Source organism: Marmota marmota, unplaced genomic scaffold (assembly GCF_001458135.2).
Source record: "Marmota marmota marmota unplaced genomic scaffold, marMar, whole genome shotgun sequence".
NCBI classification, from domain to species: domain Eukaryota; kingdom Metazoa; phylum Chordata; class Mammalia; order Rodentia; family Sciuridae; genus Marmota; species Marmota marmota.
In genome coordinates this window covers 10,530,339-10,556,039 of record NW_026000093.1, presented here as the reverse complement: position 1 = coordinate 10,556,039, position 25,701 = coordinate 10,530,339, and the positions used below count along the sequence as shown (strand labels likewise).

At 46.6% G+C, this 25,701-nt stretch overlaps 2 long non-coding RNA genes across 2 annotated transcripts in view; one reads left to right on the top strand and one right to left on the bottom strand.

Moving 5' to 3' along the window:
* Window positions 1-3,581: 3,581 nt before the first annotated feature.
* The window catches only part of LOC125610555, a 36,529-nt gene continuing 14,409 nt past the window's right edge, over window positions 3,582-25,701 (bottom strand). The window contains exon 3 of the long non-coding RNA XR_007340551.1: window positions 3,582-3,652. This is a non-coding gene — a long non-coding RNA (uncharacterized LOC125610555). The remainder of the gene's footprint in view (window positions 3,653-25,701) is intronic.
* Window positions 17,870-23,866, top strand: LOC125610554. The gene is made up of 4 exons (XR_007340549.1): window positions 17,870-18,511; window positions 20,258-20,318; window positions 21,595-21,879; window positions 23,410-23,866. It is a non-coding gene; the product is annotated as an uncharacterized LOC125610554 (long non-coding RNA).

Here is a 25,701-nt window from a genome sequence, read left to right as displayed (position 1 = left end):
GCCTCACTTCAGGGCACCACTTTTAGCCCACGACCCATGCCAGCTTCATAAATGAAGGTTCGAGACCTGAGAAATTGCAAGGGAGATTTGAATTGAGAAAAGACTATCTTTAAACCAGCTCCAGGATGGCTCCTCCTAGCTTCAGCCTCCAGCCACCTATTGTGGAAGCGAGGTTTACTGAAGAGGGTAGCAAGAGAGAGAGAACACACCAGGGAGTGGACATTTATTGGGGAACAAAAAATTCTGGGGAAAATCCCATCCAATTGAAGATTAAGGTGGGCAGCATCCCAAGGTCAGGGGTGACAATTGGGTTGATAGACCCAAACTGATCTTTTCTTAAAATTGGGCATCTCGCCACAAAGCCATGAAAAGATAATTTCGGCTTTACTATAAATTACTGCAAATTCTGAACCTGCTTGGAATGCCTGCCTGTGCCTTGAACTCACCCATGCCTGGCTCTCTGACCAGATAGCAGCCCTCTCTGAAACTTTAGTGACACCTCATAAATATTGGCCTTCCCTGGCCAGACAACGACCCTCTCTGAGGCTCTAATGGTCCTCATAAATTCTGATGTTGGGGCCAGCAAAAAATGTAAACTACCATTAGTGTGATGCTTGTCAGAGTTCTGTTATCTGTAACCCCCCTTTGTGTAACTTTCTGGGCTATAAAGCTGGGCTGCAGGAAAGTTGGGGTGCTGTCTTGTTCCTGCCATTTTGGGAGGGAGAGGCAGCCTGGCCGGTTGAAATAATAAGCTTGCTTTAATTTGATTTTAATTGGAGTCAGTGGTCTTTTCTTGCGTCCTGGTCTAACAGGGTCTCCGGGGTAGTGGTCAGACATACCTCCACACGGACAAGCCCTCGGACCTGAGAAAGGTGGGGAAAGCTCTGGACACAAAATGTGCCTAAGCACCTCTCTCCCAGCCAGGGAGGTAACTCAAATCACCTACGAGGATGGCCTCCCACACTAAGGACTCTGAGAACTGGTGGGAGAGGGGCCTTCGCCTATAGAACTCAGAGTCCTGAAACCTTCTGAAGAGGATCCCTAAGCCAAAAGTCTCACCTACCTAAGTGATAGTGGCACAGTGGTGCTTTTGTACTGGTATGAGGGTGTCCTCCAGGTTGGTGGGAAAGTGTCCTGGGCCACATTTCCCATGGTCTTGTACAGGTGGGAATGGCGCCTGATCCACACACAGTTCCCAGAGTGTTTCCTCTCTGGTGAAATCATAGTGCCTGGTGGCATGCCTGAGGAGGTCCCGACTAGACTTGGAAAGTTGGCTTTCATCCTCTGGCCACATGGACCTCCAAAATCCTGGGCACGTGGCAGTGGGCCACAAGAGTACAGTGACACGAGCCAGGTTGTGGAAATACCTTACAAGGAGTGATGCAGCCAGATCCTCAGTGCTGTTTCAATGGAGATCCACTAAGGACGGCCTTTGTGGTTTCAGGCATGGGGAGAGGCCTGTGTGAATGGTGCAAAGAAAGGCCAGGCGAGGTGGTGGGAAAGAGAGGTGTCCAGAGATGTCCAAATTTCCTCAGTCGTGTGCACCTGGCCACCCTCCTCAGGCCACAGAGGGTGTCCTGGCATTGGAGGGATGGAGACCCACCCTCACAGTTCAGTAGGAGAGCCAGGAGGCACAAGGCTCACAGGAGACTGAGTACTGGTGGGCGAGGGGCGCTCCCCCACAGGACTCAGAGGACCCTGAGCAATGGCGCTTGAGAGGAGATGATGGGACAGTTTCCAGGCAAGACTGAGCACTGTTAGGTGAGGGGCGCTCACCCACAGGACCCAGAGAACACTGAGGCACAGCTGGGTGAGGGGCGCTCCCCCAGAGGACCCAGAGGAGCCTTAGAACTGCTTGGGCAGTGGATGGCCAGCCAGAGGAACCTGAGCACTGCTGGGTGAGGGATGCTCACCTGTAGGTCTCATAGCCAGAGCACTGGAGGGCAAGGGGCACCCGCCCAAAAACATTCAGGGGAGACTGCCCACCTGCAAACAAGGGACACACAACAAGAGGGGCCAGAGGAGACTCAGCACTGGCGGAGGAGGGGCACTCACCCCCAGGGGTCCGAGGACCCTGAGCAATGGAAGGTGAGAGGAGACAGAAACAGCAGCACCCAGGAGATACAGAGCCCTGTTAGGCCAAGGGCACATACCCACAGGACCCAGAGGGGACTGAGTGCTGGTGGGAGAGGGCCGCTCCCCCAGAGGACTCAGTGTCCCTGCAAACTTGTGGGGATTCTCCCTTGGCCCAAGGTCTCACGGTGGGACAGGGGTGCCCTTTCACAGGTCTGAGGATGGATACAAGATGGTGGGAGATTGTCCCAGGCCACATTTCACATTTTGCTCCTGTCAAGGTGTGCCTTGCAGCCCATACATGGGTCCCAGAAGGTTTCTCCTCTGGTGAAAAGAGAGTACCCAGGGGCATGTCCCAGAAGTTCCTGAGCATCCTTGGATATTTGGTTTTCTAACAGGGGCCAAGGGGATCCCAGAAGCCGGGCCAAGGCAATTAATCCAGGAGAACCCAGTAAGATGAGCAAAGGTGTGCACAATGAGGGATCCAGCCAGATCCTTGGTGCTGATGGGATGGAGATTCGAGGCGGATGCTCTTGTGGTCTCAGGCACAGGTGAGAGGCCTGACCTAATGGCAGCACCAAAGGACAAGAGAGCTTTCTGTGGAATGAGGAAGTGTCCCCATTTCTCCCAGGTTGCATGTGGTGGTGATTTGGACCCTGTGGTCAGGCCAGAGTTGCTGGAGCTCCATTAGCAGGAAGGGGTCTCCCGCCTGGCATTTCCTAGATGAGCCAGGTGGCCTGGGGCTCAGAAAAGAATGAGCCCAGCTGGGTCAAGGGCACCCACCCCAGGACAGCCAGAGGAGACTTGGAAAGGCTGGGCCAGGGGTGCTCCCCCACAGGGCTCAGAGGACACTGATCAAGATTGGAGCAGGGGAGCCTAAGCACTAGGCCCAGACAAGGCTGAGCCCTGGTAGGTCAGGGGCAATCACCCACAGGCCCCAGAGGAGACTGAGCCATGAGTTGCTAGGGGAACTTGGCCCAGGACTCAGAGAAGACTGATCACTCCCCTCTTAGTTGAGGGGTGCTCACCCACAGAGCCTCCCTAAGGAGACCCATCGCTGCTGGGGGTGGGGCGCTCCCTCCCAGGACCCAGAGCAGTCAGCCCTGCTGGCTCCGTGGCTGTCCACCTCAGGACACACAGAGGAGTCTGCACTGGTGAGGGAGGAGTGCTCCCCCACAGAAACTCGGGGGGACCGAGCACTGATGGGCAAAGGGCGCTTATGCTCACCCTCAAGGCCCAGGCCAATGAGTCTCAGCACTGGCGGGAAATGAGGGCTCGCCCAAGGACCCAGAGAAGTCTGAGCACAGGGAGCCTGGGGGTGGTCGCCCACAGGATGTAGGGAGACTGAGAACTGGTGGGAGAGGGGCCTTCACCCATAGGACTCAGAGTCCTGAAACCTTCTGGAGAGCATATCTGAGCCCAGAGTCTCACCCACCTCCGCTTGGTGGCACAGTGGTGCTTTTGTACTGGTCTAAGAGTGTCCTCCAGGTGGTGTGGAAGGTGTCCTAGGCCACATTTCCCATGGTCCTGGGTCCAGGTGGCAATGGCGCCTGATCCACACACAGTTCCCAGAAGGTTTCTGTAGGGCACACTGATGCCAGCCAGGAAGCACCATGGCTCTAAAGCCACACACACACTTGTGCTCACGTGTGTGCAAGGCTGAAGCTTGGTCTTCCTCTTTGAAAAGATCCAAGCACACAGCCCCTGAAGAGGCTTCCCACATCTTGCAGGGTTCCAGGGGCTCATGTGGCTGCCATCCCACCTTCTAGTCCCCACATGAGGGAGCTCCAGGCTGGAGTGGCTCCATCAGGCTTGTCACACAAAACTCTCCACAGTGGTTTCTGGGCCCCAGAAAGAAGGGAGGCCATCCATGTCCAGTGAGGGCTCCACTGACAGGGTCTCCCAGAGTGTCTCCCACTGGTGGTCCCTATCTGTAGCTGGGGAACTGGATAGATAATGGTTTCCTGTCTGCATTCTCAGGCCATCCCTTTTCTCTCTGTCCTAATCTGCACCACCAACTAGGCTTCTGGCATCAGGTGCCCTGGCTGGAGGCTCCCAGCAGGGTGGCATACCCACTCCCAAAGTCTCTGGCTTGCTTTGCCAACTTGATGGATTTCCTGTTGTCCATAGGAACCATGAGCAGGGGCTGTTTCCTCCCATGGCCTTCTCCAGGAGCCCACCCAGGACTTCCATGGAACTTTTCAAATTAGTTCCCCTGGAGGGGAGTGTTGTGAGGGGGCCCTTCAGCACAGGCAGGTGCTGGTAGCAGAGGAGGACAGTTTGTGGGCCTGGTTCCTTCCCTCCCAGAGCCAACCCCCAGGGTGACCTACATTCCAGAGTCTGGAATATTCTTGCTCAGAGGCTCCCCCAGCCACAAGACCCCCTGAAACATGCACTAGGAGAGACAGAGAGGTCTAATTGGAGCTCTAATTGGAGCTGTTCCTCTAAAGAACTCTCACACCAAAGCTCTCAGGGCCAAGCCAGGGTTCACCTGGGAGGGTTCAGTTGTTAGGTGCCTTCATTGCTCAGAGAATTCCTGCTTTTGATCCTGACAGGTCTCAGGGAGGCCTGAGCACCTGTTTTTTCAGGACACATCTGACAAGACTCTGTCCTTGACCAAGTTTTGTCCAGGATCCTCTTTAAACAGGCTCCCCTAAAACTAGGAATTCTCAAGAAGTCTCAGATTGCTTTTCCCAGCCCTAACCATGGTTCTACTGACCTGTTCCTTATTGTCTCCACCAGGGCTTCCAACAGGCAATGCCCTGAGGCCAGAAGGGTGCAACAGGCCACAGGGGACAGCAACCCAGGCTGTACTCTGCTGTACTCTGCTTCTTTTTGACAATATCCTCAACCTTAAATGCCCCTCGTATGAGGTGGTGTGTGTGTAGGGGGAAGATTCACTATCTTCCCAGGAAGACCAAACTGCACTTCAATTTGGTTTTCCTTTTCATGTCGTTTTTCTCTCGTTCCTGATGCAGGTTGGCCGCTGTGTCCAGCCAGTTGGGACCCGGGGTTTCAGGCCTCAGGCCTGGGCCCAGGACAGAATCTGGCCATGCTGGCAGGACTAGAGCCCTCTGCTGGAGACAGCTGCCAGTGCTTTCCTAGGGCTGCTGCACCAGAAGGAGGTAGCTCCCTGCAGCTGCAAACCCCAGTCTTGTCTCCTGACTTTCTGTCCCTCAGAGCCAGTGCTGATTCCACATGGGCCCCTTTCCACCTTGCTCCTTTCTTGGGGGTCTCTCCTTGAGACCATTTGGGGCCTCTTTCAATCCAGAGGGCTTCTTCTTGAACTGTTTTTCTGAAAGGCCATTTGGGTGTTAGTGACTGTGGCACCTTCTGCAGGAAAAGAGGACAGAGGCAGATCAACTGGGTTTGTATACAGAGAGTATTTTTTAGCCTGATTACAAGAACCCTGGAGAGAGAGTGTTCAAGACCCAGCATGTGGATTCAGTCCAGGTGATTCATACCAACTAGAGAGCATCAAGTCCAAGGTCCCAAGGGGAAACCTGATGCCACAACCCGCCCTGCATTCCATTACCCAAAGAATGGAGCCTACCAGACTGATGCCACCACCTCTGCTCCACACTCTCACCATCTGCAAGGTTTCCTTTCAAAGAAGAGTGAATACCCACAAAGCGCACCTCACACCAGGGGCGGACCCCATCTGTGGCCTGCCTTCCTGAATAAATCTCTGCCTATGTCTCCATTGACAGGTCCTGAATCCCTTCCTGCAGCAAGTCAAGTCCCTGCCAGGGCTGAGATGAGGTCCTCTTCTCCCTCCTGGGACCTCCTTGGACCTCACCTGGTGATGACAGGATTCCATTTCAAAAGCACATAGCCTGCTCCAGGGAGGTGGGGGGGAGGCCTACTGGTGTGGTGGCCCTGACCCTGGAGCCACCTTACATTCCCTGGTGTTCTGGGCTTCGTGGGACATGTGCAAGGGTTTCCGGTTCTTGGGCTACAGGCTAGAAAGGAACCCTTTCAGCAGTATTCTTATTACCTCAAGCTCTGTGAGAGCTGGGACCTGGGCTCTGTCCAGAGCTGCTACTGTCTTCCTATAGCTTCCTTGCTTACATTAGATTCTTTAAAATATACTGTTAAAATTCCCTTTGGTGTTGCAAGATTCAAAAACAAAAATCTTAAGCAGGGTGTGGTGATGCACACTTGTGATCCCAGAGGTTCAGGAGGCTGGGGCAGGAGGATTGCGATTTTCAGCAACTTTGCCAGACCCTGTCTTAAAAATGAAAAGGGCTGGGAATGCAGCTCAATGGTAGAATGACCCTGGGTTCAATCCCCAGGACCAACACAAGCCAAAAATCTTGAGCCTTTCTCTCCCTGATCTGTTGCATATTCTTGCTAGTGATGGTGAGTGATCAGTGCCTATAGCTGCACGTGGCAGGCACTGGGCCCTCTGGAGGGTGCGCATGGTAGGATGGAGCATTTGGATCTGGGCCATGGCCACAAGGTCCTGTGTTAAGGTCGTGGTCCTCAATGCAGCAGTGTTCAGAGGTGCGACTTGGTGGAAGTGATTGGATCAAGACAACTCTGAGCTCACCCATGGAGTAGCCTTTACTGAGTCATCTTGAAGGGGACTGGCACTGCTGGATGATTCTCTTTAAAAGGGACAAGAGAGAGGGTTAAATGTGACAGGATTTTCATCAAAAAGAAGCATGATTTCAACATTTGGAAAGTTCCCAGTGTACTCATCAGAGGGGTGAGAGCAAGTTCTAGAGAAGAGGAAAGTGTGGCAGGACCATTACTTAATGAAATGAGGACAGATCCTCCCTGAGACAATGCAAGAATGTCCCCAAGGGCACTGGAGAGATGTGGGCTTCCCCTCCCATCACAGGCCTGGAGGACAGTGAGCCCAAGGAGGGGCTGCTGCCTGGTCCCCTGGCGGCTCCACCCCACACTCCTTCCTCAGCTCTTGCACATGGCCACCCCACCTGGACTACAAGCTGTGAGGCCCAGGCAGAGAACCACCATGGGCAAGGCCCCACAGAGCCATGGAGGCAGAGCCATCCCCAACTCCCCAAACTAGTGTGGACACTGGCATAAAAGACAAGCCCGAGGTGGGACTGCCCCTGACTCAGCACAGAGGTGCTGCAGAACACCCACAGGGCATGGCCCAGGCACCCAGCAATAGGGCCAGCTGCCACCTCTGCCACTCCTGAACAGGACACTGACACCCAGTGAGTATGGAAAATGGGTCCATCCCTGAAGGTTTATGGACAGAGCATTAAATCAGAAGGTTGCTGGCTTGTTGTGGTGGTGGTGGTTGTTGTTACTGGGGATTAAAACTAAAGATGCTTTCTCTGAGCTACATTCCCAGCCTTTTGTTTGTTTTTATTTTGTGACAGGGTCTCACTAAGTTGCCAATGCTGGCCTCCTTGCAATCCTCCTGCCTCAGCCTCCCAACTCACTGGAATTGCTTGTGGGCCACCATGCCCAGCAGAAAAAATTATTCTTGAGCCTTTAGCTTCAGTGCCCTCTCGGGCTATGGGCTTGCTTGGGACATTACACCTCCTGCTTTCCCACTTCTCCCTCTAGAATGGGAATGACTGTCTACACCTGTCCCCCACTGGCTTTGGAAACACATACATTGTAGGACCCTCTAGCTACAAGGAAGAGAAGTTTGACTCAGGACGAATTGTGGCTGAGTCTGTGCTGTGATGGACGTGAGACTCTGGACTTAGACATACCAAGTTGGACCTGGGGGGCTACTGGAAGGGAATGAATGTATTTGACATGTCTGAGAAGGATGTGTATTTTGGGAGAAATTACATGGCCTTAACGGTTCGTAACCCCCTCACCCAAGTTTAATGTCGAAATCTGTGGAGTATTGGACAGGGGATTAGGTCAGGAGGGCAGAGCCCCCATGGGTGGCATTAGTGCTCTCATAAAAAAAAGCCCAAGGAGCACAGTTTCTACCATGTGAAAGCACAGCCAGAGGTGATGTCCAAGAACCAGAAAGTGGCTCTCTCCAGACACCAGGGCCATCATTGCCGTGACCTTGGACCATGAGCCTGCAGTACTGGGCATGCATGTTGACTGTGTGTGGCTCAATCTGACAGCATGCAAGGAAATGCCCAAGGCAGCTAATTTTATAAAGAGAAGAGCCTGATTTATCTTATTTTGGCATTTCAAAGCCATGGCACCTGCCTCAGCCCAGTTCTGGTGAGGGCCATGTAACATGGTTATGCAGTCCCCCAGAGCAGGGGTGTGATGGAGGAAACATTGCATCTCTTTGTGTGTGTATGTGGTGGGGGGGGACTCTGGTCTCTATAACAACCTTCCCTGAGAACCCAGATGTCCAGAGAACCACCTTCCTGGGGCTTGCTGCACTGACCCAGGGACTGCCCACTAGTACAAGCTCCAAAGATTGCCCCTCTTCCACAAAGTGGCACCATGCAGAGCAAGCCTTCACTCAAGAGTGGACCCTTGCAGGACACCCCAACCACACCCAAACCACAGCACACTGCCTGTGAGCCCCCAGCCGCCACCAGGAACCATGTGCCCTCCTTCCCTTCCCTTCCCTTCCCAGCCTAGCTCCAGGAGGAGTGGGGGAGGCTGCCTTTTTGATGGACAGAGAAAGTGCTGAATGGTCAGTCTGAAGGCCCACCTCCTGCTCTCTGCTGCCCAAGGTTCTGTTGACTTCACCCCAACCTCCCAGTCCTTACACCTGGAGCCTTGTCAGGGCAGCTTGCTTTCAGCTGCTCTTTAGTCTCCAGATTCCTAAGGCTGTCCCAGGTCACCCCTCCCCAGCTCTCTACCTCTGGTCCTGTGGGCCAGCTCTGCTGTCCTGAGTCTGTCCATCTGGCTCCCCAGGGACTGCTTCTTGCTGCTGCTTTTAGCCCAGGGCCCTGTAGCAGGGGTCCAGGCAGCCTCTGGCCTCCAGCCTGGGAGCCGTTTTGCATGGCCAGGCTCTGGTGAGGGTCCGTGTCCATCAGGCCTGCCCAAAGGCCTGGGCTTCCTTCCTAAGTGTCAGCTTGCCCCTGAGGACCTTCTGGGCCCAAGAGTCTTGCAGTCACCTGTGGGGCTCAACATCCTCTTTGTTTTGGTAGCACAGACACCAACAAAGCTCCCGAGGATTTTTCCATGTTTTTTGATTTAATTAATTTAATTAATTAGTACTCAGAATTAAACCCAGGGGCAATTTACCGCTGAGTGTCGATCCTTCTTTTATTTTACTGTGAGACAGGGTCTTGAAGTTGCAGAGGCTACCCTCAAACTTTCGATCCTTCCATCTCAGCCTTGGGAGGAGGGAATACAGGCCTGTGCCACCTGCCCTGTTGATGGCTTTTTAAAGAATTCTCACCTGAATTACAGCTCACAGGTTCCCCAAACCGAGGGTCTCTTAAAATTCTCTTATTTTCCATTTCAAGTTATACTAAATAAATATCAGTAACCTAAACCCAGAACTTGCCTTGGCAACGCCTCCCTGGCCTGTGAGGTTTCCTTTCTGAACTGTTCCGTTGGTGGCACGGGAATTCGATTTTCTGCGCGGTGACCTGGCTCCCCTCGCGAGGCCCTGGAGGGGTGTGTGTGGGTGCCCGCGCATCCTTAGAAACCAGGCTGGGATGCAAAAAGGATACAAGGGATACAGACAGAGTGGCTTGAGGCTCCCTACCCCAGGGTCTCCACCCAGCAGGTCCTGAGTTTGAGGGAACACCTGCTCTTGAGGATCTTCCTCCAGGCCACGCCTCCGACCCCAGGTAATTGGAGGCTGAGGCATGAGGATCTCAAGTTCAGGCCAAGCCCAGCAACTCACTGAGACTGGGGTGCGGCTCAGTGCTTGAGCGCCCCTGTAGGGGGAAGCTCTCCATGCCTCGTGGCACACCTGGCCAGTCCATTTCCATATGGAACCTGTCTCCCCCACGTCCAACAGTGGGTGGTGCATGGGGTTTGAGATTGGCCAGCCCCCACAGCCTGGCGATGGAAGACCCCACTAGTGAGGAATGGGAACAGGGACTGCCCCGCCAGGAAGCGCTGGTGGTTGCTAGCCTACCATTGGCAGTCACCCCAGCAAGTGGCCTAAAGAGTCACACCTTTGTCCATGTGAAGGTTCAGAAACTAGAAAAGTGGGGTGCAGTGCCTACAAGGACAGCCACCTGGCCAGTGGTGGCTAAGTTGCACAACCTTTGAAGGGACAGTGAGATTGTGCAGTGGTTGATAGGCAGCTGGGATGAGTGTGAAGGTGGGAGAATCAAAAACTCTGGGGTTCAATTATTTAGAACATAGTATTAGGTAGCTTCATGTAAGACCCAGTTTGCAGCCTTTTAAACTACAGCCCTATCCTTTTTCTGCCCCAGTTCTGAAATTAGCCAATCCTGTGGCTCTCCCCCACCCCAGGACTTCCTATCAGAGCTCAGGGCAATGGTGCCTCAGGGATAAAAAGAGGCAGCTTGTAGTATAGTTTAAGGTCTTGTCTGGGAGCCATTAGCCAAGTAGGTATGACAATTTCCTTGCCAGCATACCCCATGTTGCTTAGTGGAAGGACTCGTGGAAATAGGACATTTTGCAGTGACATTGCATCTAAGGTGACCTTGCTCAAGGACCAGGGCGGATCCGGGTTTAGGGCCTTCCCGGTTTAGGACAATCCGGGTTTAGGGTGGTTCCAGGTTTAAGGTTATTCCTGCTGGGAATAGGGCGTATCCTGCTGCCTGAGTTCCCCTTGAGTTCTCACGGGATTCAGACAGTATTTTTTGGGAGACAGAAGCCCAGTGGGGGTGGATTTGGGCAGAGAACATGGATTTCCCCAGAACGTGATTGTAGACGGCTGGTGTGAGTTCGGGAATAAAGAGTTGCTGTTTGAATCTACAAGCTGTGTGGTGGCTCGTGATTTTGTGCCCAGCCAGACTGCGGCACCACACGACCACTGTGAGCTTCATGAAAGAAAGTTCGGTTCATAAGAAATTGCTAGTGAGTTTTAAATTAAAGAGACAGACTCTCATTACCTTTAATTTCAGTTCCCAGACGGCTCCTCCTAGCTCCTGCCTCTAGCCACCTAATGCGGTGGGGAGGTTTACAGAAGAGACTAGCGAGAGAGGGAGAGCACGCCAGGGAGTGAGCTTTTATTGGGGAACAAAAAGTTGCAGGGAAAATCCCATCCAATGAAGGTTAAGGGAGGCAGCATCCCAAGGTCAGGGGCTGCGATTTGGTCTTCAGGTCAGTGGCCAGGCATGCCTCTGCATGGACAAGCCCTGGGACCTGGGAAAGGGTGGGGAATGGCTCAGACACAGATATGTTTCCACGCCTCTCACCCAGCCAGGGAGGTAACTCAAATCACCTGCGAGTATGGCCTCCCACAGTCCGGCATAGCCAAGCCACCTGCTTCACTCTTCCTGCTAAGGATTGCTTTAGCTATTTTGGGTCTCTTGTTTTTCTAGATGAATTTCATGATGGCTTTTTCTATTTCTCTGAGGAATGTCATTGGGATTTTGATTGGAATTGCATTAAATCTGTATAGTGCTTTTGGTAGTATGGTCATTTTGATAATATTCATTCTGCCTATAAGAGCAAGAGCAAGGTAGATCTTTCCATCTTCTAAGGTCTTCTTTAATTTCTTTCATTAGTGTTCTATAGTTTTCGTTGTAAAGGTCTTTTACCTCTTTTGTTAGGTTGATTCCCAAGGTGGTTTTTGTTTTTTGTTTTGAGTATTTTTTAATTTTTTTGAGGCTATTGTAAGTGGGGCAGTTTTTCTCAGTTTCCTTTCAGAGGATTTGTCACTGATATACAGAAATGTCTTTGATTTATGGATGTTGATTTTGTATCCTACTACTTTACTAAGCTCCTTTACTAGTTTCACAAGTTTTCTGGTGGAATTTTTTTGGGCATCTTTTAGGTATAGAATCACATCATTGGCAAATAGTGCTAATTTGAGTTCTTCTTTTCCTATCTGTATCCCTTTGATTTCTTTTGTCTGTCAGCATGGTATTGGCACCAAACTAGACTGGTAGATCAATGGTACAGAATGGAGGACACAGAGACTAACCCACATAATTACAGTTACCTTATATTAGACAAAGGTGCCAAAAACATACATTGGAGAAAAGATAGCCTCTTCAACAAATGGTGCTGGGAAAACTTGAAATCCATATGCAACAAAATGAAATTAAACCCCTATCTCTCACCATGTACAAACTCAACTCCAAATGGATCAAGAACCTAGGAATTAAACCAGAGACCCAGTGTCTAATAGAAGAAAAAGTAGGCCCTAATCTCCATCATGTAGAATTAGACCCCAACTTCCTTCATAAGACTCCTATAGCACAAGAATTGAAGTCAAGAATTAATAAATGGGATGATGATGAGACCACTGGAGAACATAAAGCCAATGGATGCATTTGCCATGGAAATGAGGGTCATTGGAGAAGGGAGACATCCCTGATGCTTTCAAGGGAAGCCACATGGTCAGCAAGACCTGGACCCACTCTAGTGCAAATGGCATTAGCAGAACTAAGAAACTGCTCCCAAGTTTCCCCAAGAGTGACTCCCATGGAAACTCAGCTGATTCTTAACAATAGATAGAAACAAAAGTGAGTTAGACTTGCTTCATCTTAAGTACTTACCAAACCAGTTAAAACCAAAACATAGCCATTCCTGGGCATTTAAAAGATAAATCATAATAGTTAAATATAACTTAAGATATACACTTATGTTATCCCCCCAAAATAAGTAAGAGTAGAGGTGACAAAGAGAGATTCTTAGGAAGGAATGCCTAATAATTATCAAGTGAAACTGCCAAGTCAGAAGTTTTAGTCAGTTTAAGGCTTATAGATCTTCCTAACCTCCTACACAGGTTGGACCAATTTTTGCTATAATTATCTAACCCTAAGTAACAGAAACAAAGGGTTCTCTACAAGATACAGAGGTCATACCAGTAAAAATTTTACAAGATCAGAGGATGTTGAGTTGCTTAATTACATCTTCTGGGGATGGACATCTGCAACATTAAAAGTTAAATGTTGTATTCACATTCTTGATAATTCTAAAGATGTTAAAGATTTACATTCTTATATAAGGCCTTGTCTCTCTGGCCTTATTATGGAGACAACTTCTCAATCCTCACACCTCCTCCTGAGAAAATGTTAATTTCTGTCATCTTCATGGTATTTATTGACATGTTCCAGAGGCTGCAATATTTGTTCAGTACTCTTTTTTTTTTTTTTTTTTTGCTGTTGATGTTTCTTACAATCTGTTCTTCCCCAACCTGACTTTAATCCAACCAGACTTCTCAAAGGGAACCACAAACTCCTTGCCCCTTCTCACATCACCCCCTCTCAGCTCCAAAGCAGCCAGAATAGTCATCATCCCTTTTCTTACAGTAGTAGAAAGTTCCTAAAATTAGAAAGGTGGGAACGAAATCAGAATTAGATACACAGTGAATATAGGTAGGTAGATTGAGTCAGATAGGATCAAGGAGGTCAATTTTGAGTAAGTCCTGGAAGTTGGAGGCTGTCTCCTGAGGGATTAAAATTCCTTCAGAGCTCTTCCTCCACCCTATCAAAGATTTGAAAGGAACACATAAGACAAGGGGAGAATAGTGAACCCAGCCTAATTCCAACTTAAAGTTGGGAGCCAATTCATCACAAAGTCATGAAAAGTTAATTTCTGGTTCACTATAAATTACTGAGATTCCTAAACTTGTTTGGAATTCCTGCCCATGCTCTGAACTCACCCATGCCTGGTTCCCCCTTACCAGATAACCAACCTCTCTGAGACCTCAGTGGTGCCTCATAAATTCTGATGTTGGGATCTGAATTTACTCCCTACCTTGAAATATCTTGCCATGTAGATCATTAACCTACTCTCTGCCTTTGTATTATGCTTGTCTAAATCCTGTTATCTGTAAGTTCTCAAGACAACCCCTTTTCAACTTTTTGTGTTATAAAACCTTTTTCCTGGAGACCTAGGGTGCTGATATCTAGCCTGGCTTAGGAAGAATCAGTCCTGGCCAGCTTTCTTTGTGTAAACAATATAAGCTTGCTTTAATTTAATTTAAAATTGGAGTCAGTGGTCTTTTCTTTGCATTGTGGCTCAACAATGGATTCAAACTAAAAAGCTTTTTCTCATCAAAAGAAATAATCAATGAGGTGAATAGAGAGCCTATAGCTTAGGAACAAATTTTTACCACTTGCACACCACATACAGCACTAATCTCTAGGGTATATAAAGCACTCAAAAAGCTAAGCACCAAAATATCAAATATCCCAATCAATAAATGGGCCAAGGAACTTAACAGACACTTCTCAGAAGGTGATATACAATCAGTCAACAAATATATGAAGAAATGTTCAACATCTCTAGCTATTAGAGAAATGCAACTCAAAACTAAGATTCATCTCTAGTCAGAATGGCAGCTATTATGAATAGAAACAACAATAAGTGTTGGAAAGAATGTGGGGAAAAAGGCACACTCATACATTGGTGGTGGGACTGCAAAATGGTGCAGACAATCTGGAAGGCAGTATGGACATTCCTTGGAAGGCTGGCAATGGAACCACCATTTGATCCAGCTATCCCTCTCCTCAGTCTATACCCAAAGGACTTAAAAACAGCACACTACAGGGACACAGCCATATCAATGTTTATTGCAGCAAAATTCACAATAGCTAAACTGTGGAGCCAACCTAGATGCCCTTCAGTAGATGAATGGATAAAGATATTGTGGTATATATACACAGTGGAATATTACTCAGCAACGAAAGAGAATAAAATTATGACATTTGCAGGTAAATGGATGGAGTTGGAGAATATAATGCTAAGTGAATTTATCGAATCCCCCAAAGCCAAATGCCAAATGTTTTCTCTGATATAAAAATCTGATTCATAGTGGGGATGGGAGGGGAAGCATGGGAAGATTAGAGGAACTCTAGATGGGGCAAAGGAGAGGGAGGGGAAGGAGGGAGAGAAGGGTGTAAAAAAGATGGTGGAATGAGATGGACATCATTACCCTAAGTATATGTATGAAGACACGAATGCTGTGAATACACATTGTATACAACCGGACATATGAAAAAATGTGCTCTACATGTGTAATATGAATTGTAATGCATTCTGATGTCATATATAACAAATTAGAATTTTTTTTTAAAAAAGAGGAAGCTTGCCCACCCAAGGGTGCTTGCTCAATAGACTGTTGCATAGCACATCCTCTGCAAAAGTGAAGCTCACTCTCCTGAGTAACTTGAGCAGTTGCCTTCACTCTTGCAGCACAAGATACCTCCAAAAAAGGGGCAAGCCAACTTGAAGTCCAATGCATTTGCAAGGCAGGCACTATAGGGAGACTGGAACCTGGGTGGGGACACTTGGGGCCTGAGGGATTGTGGAGCCCTCCAAGCTCAGACTCCTGACCCACTGAATATCAGCCATCTGAATATCAGCCAGTGCATCTGAATATCAGCCAACCCACCCTCACCATGCACTCTGCACCCTGGTCTGAGTGGGGAGACACAGGCTTGGTTTTATTATTGTTTGTATGTTGTCTCCGTCTCATCTTGAGGCCCCAGCTGGAGCTGATCAGTGCCCTTCTTGACCAGCTAGTTAAGTTCAGCCCCCAAGCACTTCCCTTCTCTTGCTAACTCTCCAGGTTTCTATACTCCTGCCCTAGTAGCCCCAAGGCCTTATGCAGGAAAACTAAGGACAGTCCTTTGTCCCTTTGTCCACCAAAATTGTTCACATTAGCCAATCCACAGAAAGCAGAAAAAATCTATCTACTCCCACCCTGTTGGACACTGTAAATTCCTACACCTCCAAGGACTGTAACCCAGCCCCAGGGACACTCCTTGTGGCCCTGTCTAGAAGCTTTCTCTTGCTTAGAGCTCTGCCTTCCATTTCTCCAAAGAAACTGGGGGAGCCCACATTGAAAGACTCTTCAAATCTTCTGTAACTGGGGTCCAGGGTCAGCTTTTGGACCCAGCCCCAGGAGGAGGAGGCAGAGTGTTCCCTAAGTGTACAAAATAGAAAGTCTGGTGATTATTTTTCAAAATCTAGTGTTGAGCCTTGATTGGATCAAATTACAGCTCTTCCCTCTTGCCCACCTGATTCTAATATTAGCAGATCAGGTAGATTGCAACCCAGAGCTCATGCAATTGGAGCAAAGGGCAGCCAGCACTATCTTTGGTTGGTGATATAAACTGGGGATTCCCCACCCAGGAGCCCTTCCTTGTTGGCCAGGTTCCATAGCAGCCCTTCTGCAGAAGCAAACTTTGCCTTGCCCACCCACTTTCAAGCACCAGTTTGATTTCTTGCAGCACCTTGGCATTTCTAACATTTTGGTCTTCAACTTGGGGTTCCATGCACCACCCAGGGGTAGCACAACGGTCCTCCTTGGAGAAGACACACTCTGCTGCTTTCTGTGGTGGTCTTTGAGTGCAGTCAGAAACTGCCATCCCTGAATCTGACAAAGGACCTCAAAAGCGGGTCAGAAACTGCAGGAAAATGGCCCAGGCGAGTACCATGGCAGCCATGTGATTCCATTTACAGACCAAGGTAGGAGAATCTATTGTTGGGCTTGAGGGTGAAGTGCTGCTTTGTGGTCAGCACAACCCAGAGGTTCATGTTCATGTGACTCAAAAAATGTTGTTCTTGAAAGCTTGGTCCTCATGAAGAGAAAGTTAGGAATGAGAGATGGGTAAGCAAGAAATGAAGACAGAGACCAGGCAGAGATACACATGAGAGTTTATTTGTCAGAGGTGACAAAGGCCATCTCTATATGGCAGAGAGAGGCAAAACAGGCTTGGTTCTAGGACTTTTATGGGGCAGGCTCAGGAATCAGAGCTGAGCAGGTCCTAATGCTGTGGTTAGGGGTTGGGTTGGTATGAGGGACTGGTGAGCCTTTCTCAGAAACACCCTTAGGCAGGAAAGCCAAACTTTTTCCTTAAGATGGAGACTGTCACTTTAGTTGGCCATCCAGATGCTAAGCAAGGACCTTATACCTTATCCCCAATGCTTATCCAATAACAAGCACATGGCTGTAAGAAAAAGGAAAAAGATTTTTTTTTTCTTTGCTAGCAAAGGAGAAACACTGGGGACTCCTGCCCCGAAGGCTGTGATTCTGCCCATGAGTGTGGGAGGCCATCGTCACACGTGATTTTAGTTACCTCCCTGGCTGGGTGAGAGGTGCTTAAACACAACTGTGTCTGAGCCATTCCCCACCCTTTCCCAGGTCCAAGGGCTTGTTCATACAGAGGCATGCCTGGCCACTGACCTGAAGACCAAATCGCCAGCCCTGACCTTGAGATGCTGCCCCCCTTAACCTTCATTGGATGGGATTTTTCCCTTTAATTTTTTGTTCTCCAATAAAAGCTCACTCCCTGGCGTGCTCTCCCTCTCTCGCTAGTCTCTTCTGTAAACCTCGCCACCGCATTAGGTGGCTGGAGGCGGGAGCTAGAAGAAGCCATCTGGGAGCTGGGGTTAAAGGTAATGAGAGTCTGTCTCTTTAATTTAAAACTCACTAGCAATTTCTTATGCACTGAACCTTCTTTCATGAAGCTCACTCTGGTTGCGTGGCAGAAGTGGCGCCCAACGTGGGGCATAATAAATTGAGTAGGTTGAGTTAGGGTGCGCACTATAGAAATAAGGAACTGGTGACATTTTGGGGATCATGGAAGTACCAGGCACTTTTTTAAGCGAAGAGACGTTAAACTATTAATAATGGGAAATTCAACTTCTACTGATAAGGACATATATTTGACTATTTTAGAGACAACAATTAATCAGAAGGGAAAGCATATTAAAAAGACTCAGTTGCTACAATTCTTAAAGGTTGTAGGTGAATGTTGCCCTTGGTTTTGTGACCAAGATTCACCAAATTTACATACTTGGGACAAATTGGAAAGGAAATTACATAAAATCTGCCTTTCTAATGAATTACCTGAAAATTTTGAGAATATACAAAAGGCTTAGACTGCATTAGACATTTGTCTTTTTGATTACATAGGCCATAGTTTGTGCCCCCCCACCAAGATCTATTGAAAGGTATTTAGAGAGCTATTAAGTCTATTCAAATGGAAAAACTGCCTGAGACTAAGGAAATCCCCTTTCCTGTAAGCCAGCTAAAACCAAAAAGCCTCGGAGCGAAACCGAAAGTAAAAAATGTAACCTTGCTTGAGCCCAGCCAGAATAGTCTGGAAGAAGATCATAGAGAGGGAAATCAGATAGAGGAAGCCTCCGGAGGGATAGAAGGTCCTCCTTCCAGAGAGGAAAGTCCGGAAGAGATTTCTAGAGAGATAGAAAGTCCTTCTCTCCCACGTGGCTTACAAGCCCAAATTCAAGATGGTGGCAGTGGAGAATCCATGGAGGAGTCGCAGTCTGAGGGAGAGGAAATGGACAATGAAATCCAGGATTTACCAGGAAATTTCAACAGGCTGTGTTTAACGGCACCTGCCCAGGCTATTTGAATTCGGCCATTGTCTATTAAAAAGACAAACTTTAACAGGTACTCTGAGTTAGAAATGACTTTCTTACTCCATTCCAGCGAGGTATTAGGAAGGCGCAGAAACCTGGGGAAGATACAAGCAAATTCCAGCTCTTCCCAGTTTTTGAGCAAGCTAACCTAGAGGGAATTGGACAAATCTCACAGCCAGCTCAAAGTGCAAATTATCTCCATTGGGAGGATCCTAATGGGAACAGTGGAGTTTTTAAACCTTATGTGTTAGAGTCCTTACCAGCAAACCTATGGGGAAGGGATATTTTAGCTAAAATGGGATTGTTATTAATAACTCCAAATTCTATGAGATCAATTGAGGAAATTAATCAAGGGCTTCTTCCTGGAGATAGTGAGGGAACTTATCAAGGAGAGTATCTGCTTACAAACCAGTCTCCTTGACAGAGATTAGTAAATACTCCAAACCAAAATTTTTACTAGGGACCCTGAGTGTCTCTCCGAAAGACAGCAGAAAAGACCACCTGGCTCTCAGAAGAGCCTATGTGGATTTATCAGTGGCCCATCTCAGGGGAAAAGCTTAAGATAATTCATATGTTAGTTGAGGAACAACTTCAGGCTGGTCATATAGAACCAACACTTAGTCCTTGGAACACCCCCATTTTTGTTATTAAGAAAAAGTCAGGTAATTGGAGTTACTACAAGATTTAAGGGCAATAAATCATGTGATTCAGCCTATGGGATCATTACAGCCAGGACTTCCTTCCCCCACAGCTATCCCTTTAAACTATAGCTTGATGGTAATGTTCTAAAATATTGTTTTTTCTCAATAAGGTTGCATCCTGAAGATTTTGAAAAATTTGCTTTCACTGTCCCAGCAATTAATTTTTAAAAAGCTGTTAAAAGATATTGCTGGAAGGTCCTGCCTCAAGGGATGCGTAACAGTCCTACCTTATGTCAAAAATTTGTGGGTCAGGCAATAGCTCCTATAAGGTATAACTTTCCTGATGCATATATCATTCATTTTTGGATGATATATTATTGGCTTATGCTAATCCAGAAGTACTTTCAGGAATTTTTACTCAGTTAGAGGCTTCACTTACAACAATGGGTTTATGCATTGCTCCTCAAAAGATACAAAAGATGCCTCCCTTTCGATATTTAGGTCAGATAATTCAAGGACGTACAATCCATCCTCAAAATCCACAGACAAAAGTTAAGGAGTTATATACCCTTAATGACTTTCAAAAATTATTAGAAGATATTAATTGGCTGAGGCCATCCTTAAAACTGACTACTTCTGATTTAAGTCCTTTATTTCAGATATTGCAAGGAAATCCTTCTCCAACCTCTCCATGTCAGCTAACAATAGAGGCTAGGACAGCTTTAAAAAAGGTTTAAAGTGCAATTAAAAATGCACAGCTTACTAGAGTCAATCCTAAAGAACTAGTGTATTTATTAATATTTCCAACTGTGCATACCCCAACAGGAGCCATATGGCAAAGATGGGGAGTTATTGAGTGGATTCATCTAACCCAGTCTCCACAAAAGACATTAATTCCTTTTCATGACTCTATTGCTCATTTAGTAATTAAAGGTAGGATGAGAGTTTTACAATTAATTGGATCTGAACCTGATATTATAATTATTCCTTTTTCTGTTCAACAAAATAATTGGCTTTTTCAAGCTTCTAGTTTATAGTAGATAGCTTTTGCTGATTTTCCTGGTCAAATAGATAGCCATTACCCTCATGATAAAATTATTCAATTTGCATCAATAACACCACTTATTTTTCCAAAGGTTGTACGTGCCCAGCACATAGATGGAGCCCTATTGGTGTTCACTGATGGTTCAAGCTCAGGTAAAGCAGGTTTTTACAGCTGTGTTCACACAGAGGTAATACAAACCTCATATACTTCTTCCCAAAGAGCAGAGCTGCAAGCTCTCATCTGTGCCTTAAATTACTTTACAAATAAGCCTATTAATATTTATTCTGACAACTTATATGCAGTCAGAGTCACCAAAAATATTGAAACTTCAGTTATTGGATATACCTCATCACAAGAGCTATTTAAATTATTTCATGATCTACAAAAGGCGGTGCAAATGTGAAAATACCCATGTTTCATAGGACACATACAAGCTCACACTAATCTTCCAGGACCTTTAACTTCAGGTAATGTCAAGATTGATAAATTAGAAGCTGTTTGTCAACATATGTCTCCATATGATTGTGCAAAAGCTTCACATTCCTTACTTCATCAGAATGCTTCTAGCTTATGTAAAAAATTTGATATTACCAGAGAACAATCTCGTCAAATTGTAAGTCACTGTCCTAAGTGTGTTATTCACACTCCATCTCTGCCATCAGGGGTAAATCCCCGTGGATTAAAACCAAATCAAATATGGCAAATGGATGTAACTCATATTCCTCAATTTGGTAAGCAATGTTATGTACATGTAATAGTTGATACACATTCCAGATTCATTTTTGCCACAGCACGTACAAAAGAAAATACTCAACATCTAATTTCTCGCGGCTGGGGATGTGGCTCAAGCGGTAGCGCGCTCGCCTGGCATGCGTGTGGCCCTGGTTTGATCCTCAGCACCACATACAAAACAAAGATGTTGTATCTGCCGATAACTAAAAAATAAATATTAAAATTCTCTTTCTCGCTCTCTCTCTTCTCTCACTCTCTCTTTAAAAAAAAAAATCTAATTTCTCATTGCCTAGCAGCCTTTGCTGTGTTAGGATGGCCTTTACAGATTAAAACAGATAATGCACCAGCTTATGTAAGCTATTCTTTTCAACAATTTTGCCAAGAGTTTCTAATGAACCATAAAACAGGAATTCCTTATAATCCCCAAAGGCAAGCCATTGTGGAATGAGCTCATTTATCTATTAAGCTGCAATTACAAAACTTAAAAGGGGGGAATAGGTTTATGACTCCCCAAAATAGCCTCAACCATGCCTTGTTTGTTTTAAATTTTTAAAATTGTGACACAGAGAGACATGTCTTCCACAACAACAGGCCCTTTAGGCAGAGTTTTGTGGAAAGACTTACAGATTCATCAATGGAAAAGCCCAGATCCAGTGACTATGTGAGACAGAAAAATACATGCTTGTATTTTTCCAGAAGGTGCTTTCCTTCCTATCTGGATGCCTGAATGCACAATCAGACATGGAAGAGATAGAACCGAGATTCAAGCGACTGAAGATTGGCCGGGAGAAGCCCCCATTCAAAAGGAAGAGATATTGAAGAAGAATGAAGAGGAAGCAATATGACCCAGCTGAAAAGCTGATCTCATGGGAAGATGTGAAGAAGCTGACAACACAAGCTTCACGAATGATTCGACTCCTAGGAAGAAATAAGACCCCATTGATGATGGTAGCTACGGTGATTGCCCTGCTGGACTGTCAGGTAAAAGGGAGCCGAGCAGACACTTACTGGACATATTTCCCAGGTCCACTCCTGGTACACCCAGCTGGGTGGACTGGAGAATCTATTCCAATGTTTACTAATGGCTCATTCATGATGGGAGGATTTACAGATACTCATATTACTCCCAATCATGTGACTAGATTTAATTATTCTGGCTAAAGAGCTCAATTACCTTTGTGTTTGTCCCACGATAAAAATGCTGGCTGTCTGAGAGTACCATTTGAGGAAAAGACAGCGGTTGGAAAACCTAGACTGACTAATCATACTATTTATGGAGACTTACAACCTTATACTAGATCAGTGATTAAAATGGGACTTTCTCATAACAAACGTCATTTCTCCACAAATACCTCACTGTCCAAATAGTTCTACAATTGAGATTGGCACCATTCCTAAATGGATAGATTGTGTAAATCCTTTTCCTGTACAACATAAGGTGTCTAAAGGTAGTGGTATATTTTAGACTGGTCTCCAAAAATTGATAAAGAGACAATTACAAAAAAATTCTGCTATGACACCTGCAGGATTTGTCAGTAATATTTTGACTTACAGTGAGGGTGGTATTCAAAAAGATGTTTGGCACTTAATTGCTGCCTCAGAATTCTTACATTTTACAGACGAGCCTTTACCAAAATTTGTTGGCAAGAGCTGTAAGGAGGGATCTTGCTTATGGCTTATGAGCCTGTGTTCAATCTCCTTACGTTTTAATAATTGGAAATGTAAAAACTAAATGGATAGATGACAGATATGTTGTGACAAATGTAGCAAATGTAACCTAACCAATTGTATTACTAGATATAATAGAGAAAAAGGAGTGCTGATACTTCATCAGCCCTCTTTTATTTTATTGCCTGCTAATATTTCAGAGCCATGCTATGCTGATGCTGGTTTTCAAGTCTTACAGCAAATTCATACCCAACTAGCAAGACCTAAACATGCTATTGGAATTATAATTGTGGGAGCTTTGGCCTTGGTTTCTTTCATTGCATCCACTGTCACAGCCTCAATAACTTTATCTCAAAATATTCAACATGCAAAATTTCTTAATAATTTAGCCCAAAATACTTTCAAGGCTCTGCGCAATCAAGTAAATATTGATGAAAGGATTGAGACTCAGTTAAATGCCTCAGAGGCGACTGTTATAAATATAGGAAATGAACTTTCGGCTTTAAAGTTTAAAGAAAGGCTTAAATGCCACGCAAATTATAAATATGTGTGTGTTACAGCTCCCAAATACAATGCTTCTCTCTGGGATTGGGAGAAGGTTAAGAACCATTTGTTGGGTATTTGGCAAAATAATAATAATAGTTTGGATCTTTTGGAACTCCATCACCATATCCAAGATATTCAAAATAATAGAGCTGATTTTTTGGATCCTTCTTCTTTGGCTAATCAAATATTGAAGGAATTACATGGATTTAACCCTGAAAATATTCTTAAACACTCGGCCTGGTACACTATTGGATTGTTTCTCTTTTCTGTTAATTCTTTTTTGTGTTGTAATTATAGGATGGCGAGTCTTCAGAGCGAGAGTGCAGAGACACAAGAGAGTAAATCATCACCTGCTTTTTAAAAGAAAAAAGGGGAAATATGTGGGAGGCCATCCTCGCATGTGACTTGAGTTACCTCCCTGGCTGGGTGAGAGGCATTTAAACACAGCTGTGTCTGAGCCATTCCACATCCTTTCCCAGGTCTGAGGGCTTGTCCATGCAGAGGTGTGCCTGGCTGCTGAACTCAAGGCCCAATCGCCGGCCCTGACCTTGGGATGCTGCCCCCCTTAACCTTCATTGGATGGGATTTTCCCTGGAATTTTTTGTTCCCCAATAAAAACTCACTCCCTGGCATGCTCTCTCTCTCTTGCTGGTCTCTTCTGTAAACCTCACTACTGCATTAGGTGGCTGGAGGCAGGAGCTAGGAGAAGCCATCTCGGAGCTGGGGTTAAAGGTAATGAGAATCTGTCTCTTTAACTTAAGACTCACTACCAATTTCTTATGCACCAAACCTTCTTTCATGAAGTTTGCGCTGGTCCTGTGGCAGACATGAGGGAAAACAGAGGGCTTTTGAAGAAGCTCTTCAAAGGCTACGTTACAGGAGTTCCCTGACAGGGAGTCCCAGGTGCAGTGTTGATTTTCACTTGTTGATTTGGGAGATAGTCACTTTCTAGTTCTTTGGGCGACATGATCCTTGGAGGACACATATCTCAAGGGAATCTTGTTCTCAGCCCCCAGGTTAAGGAGTGGGAGAGGGAGAGGAGGAAAAGAAAAACATGTCCCTTTTAAAATAAGCAGCACAGTGTGGGGGGGGGGCGCTATATTCAGGAGGTGAAGTGCTACATGATCACACCAAGGAAAATAGGATGGGAGGGCATGCACAGAGTTGAGTCCCAGTGTAACAGGAGTCTGCTTTATGCTTTGAATATAGCCTCTGCTGCTCTGTACTGTAGAGCAGATCAGGTCAGTTCCTTTTCTCTGTGGGGTGGTCATTTAAAAATATTTATTTTTTAAATGAACATTTTTTTTCTCTCCCACCTCCTCCCTAATCTCTCCCCCTCCCTAATATCAGGGGAAACAGAATTACCTTTCTTTCCCATCCTAGGCAGATTTATCTTCCCTGAGTACACACTCACCATAGGAATGAAGTAATCCAGACTTTGGAGATGGTACTGGAAGATCTCAGAAATGGCTCTCCCAAGTTAATGAGTGAATTACAACTCCAACAGAGAACAGTGGGATGTGGCCTTTTGAGTCACCTCCTTAAAACCTCCCTGTCCTGCTGGTGGGCAGAATCACAGCCTGGGGGACAGGAATCCCCTGTGTTTTGCCTTTGCTAGCAAAGCAAGAAACCTCCTTTTCCCTTACTTTCAGAATCTTGTCCTCTATATTGGAGTGGCCTTGGGAAAAGGACTGAGATTTTGGCAACACCAGGTCGAGTAGGAAATCCCCAATAAGGGGGATCAAACACATGGTGGGCGGGGATAAAAAAGGAAAGGCACCTGGGGAAATTCAATTACAGGAACCTAACAAAAATGGGGAGTAAAAATTGTAGGACTAGGATGGGTAAAAACAGTGGAAAGAGCCCATGTGTACAAATCTTCTTATCCTTTAAAGAGTTCTGAGCCAGAAAACACAGTAGTAATATTGAATAGGAGCCTCAATGGTTAGTCTTATTCAAACACTGGCCTCACCTACCTGAAGGCTAAGAGTAGACACAAATGAGCACCTTCAAGGCCTATTTCAAATGTAAAAGACCCTGAGGCTCACCTGTGGGACCACCTTCAGCCAACTTCTTTGGCCCAGAGGTTGAAAGCCAGAAGGTGGGGGTGAACCCAGATGGAAGTTGTAGGAAGAGAGATGGGATGAGGTGGGATGAACCGGGATAGTAAAGAAGACCACAGCTTTGATACCATGACTGTTTAACATAGCGCTTGCTCCATGCTTTGCCCAGAGCCATGTATAAACACCTAAGCTGGCACACCAAAATGGGTTTTTCTGCAATCAGGCCACCTCACACACCACATACATACACATTTCACTGTACAACCACACCCTTCTTTGAATGACATTGAAATTTTTGTGGCTTATTATATGGCCAGTGTTTGGACAGTTCTTTGCACATGGGTCCCTGTGTCCTGTGGCTCCTCTGTGTGGGGTGGGCCCTGGAAGAGGGGCTCCAGCTTCCCTTGAGGCTCACCCTCCTTCTGCCCTTCTAAGCCCCTCCCACCACAGCCACTTCTAGCAATATACTGAGGACTCAGGCCCCAGCCCTCATGTTGCCCCCCTCAGCCCAGGCCACACTTGGATA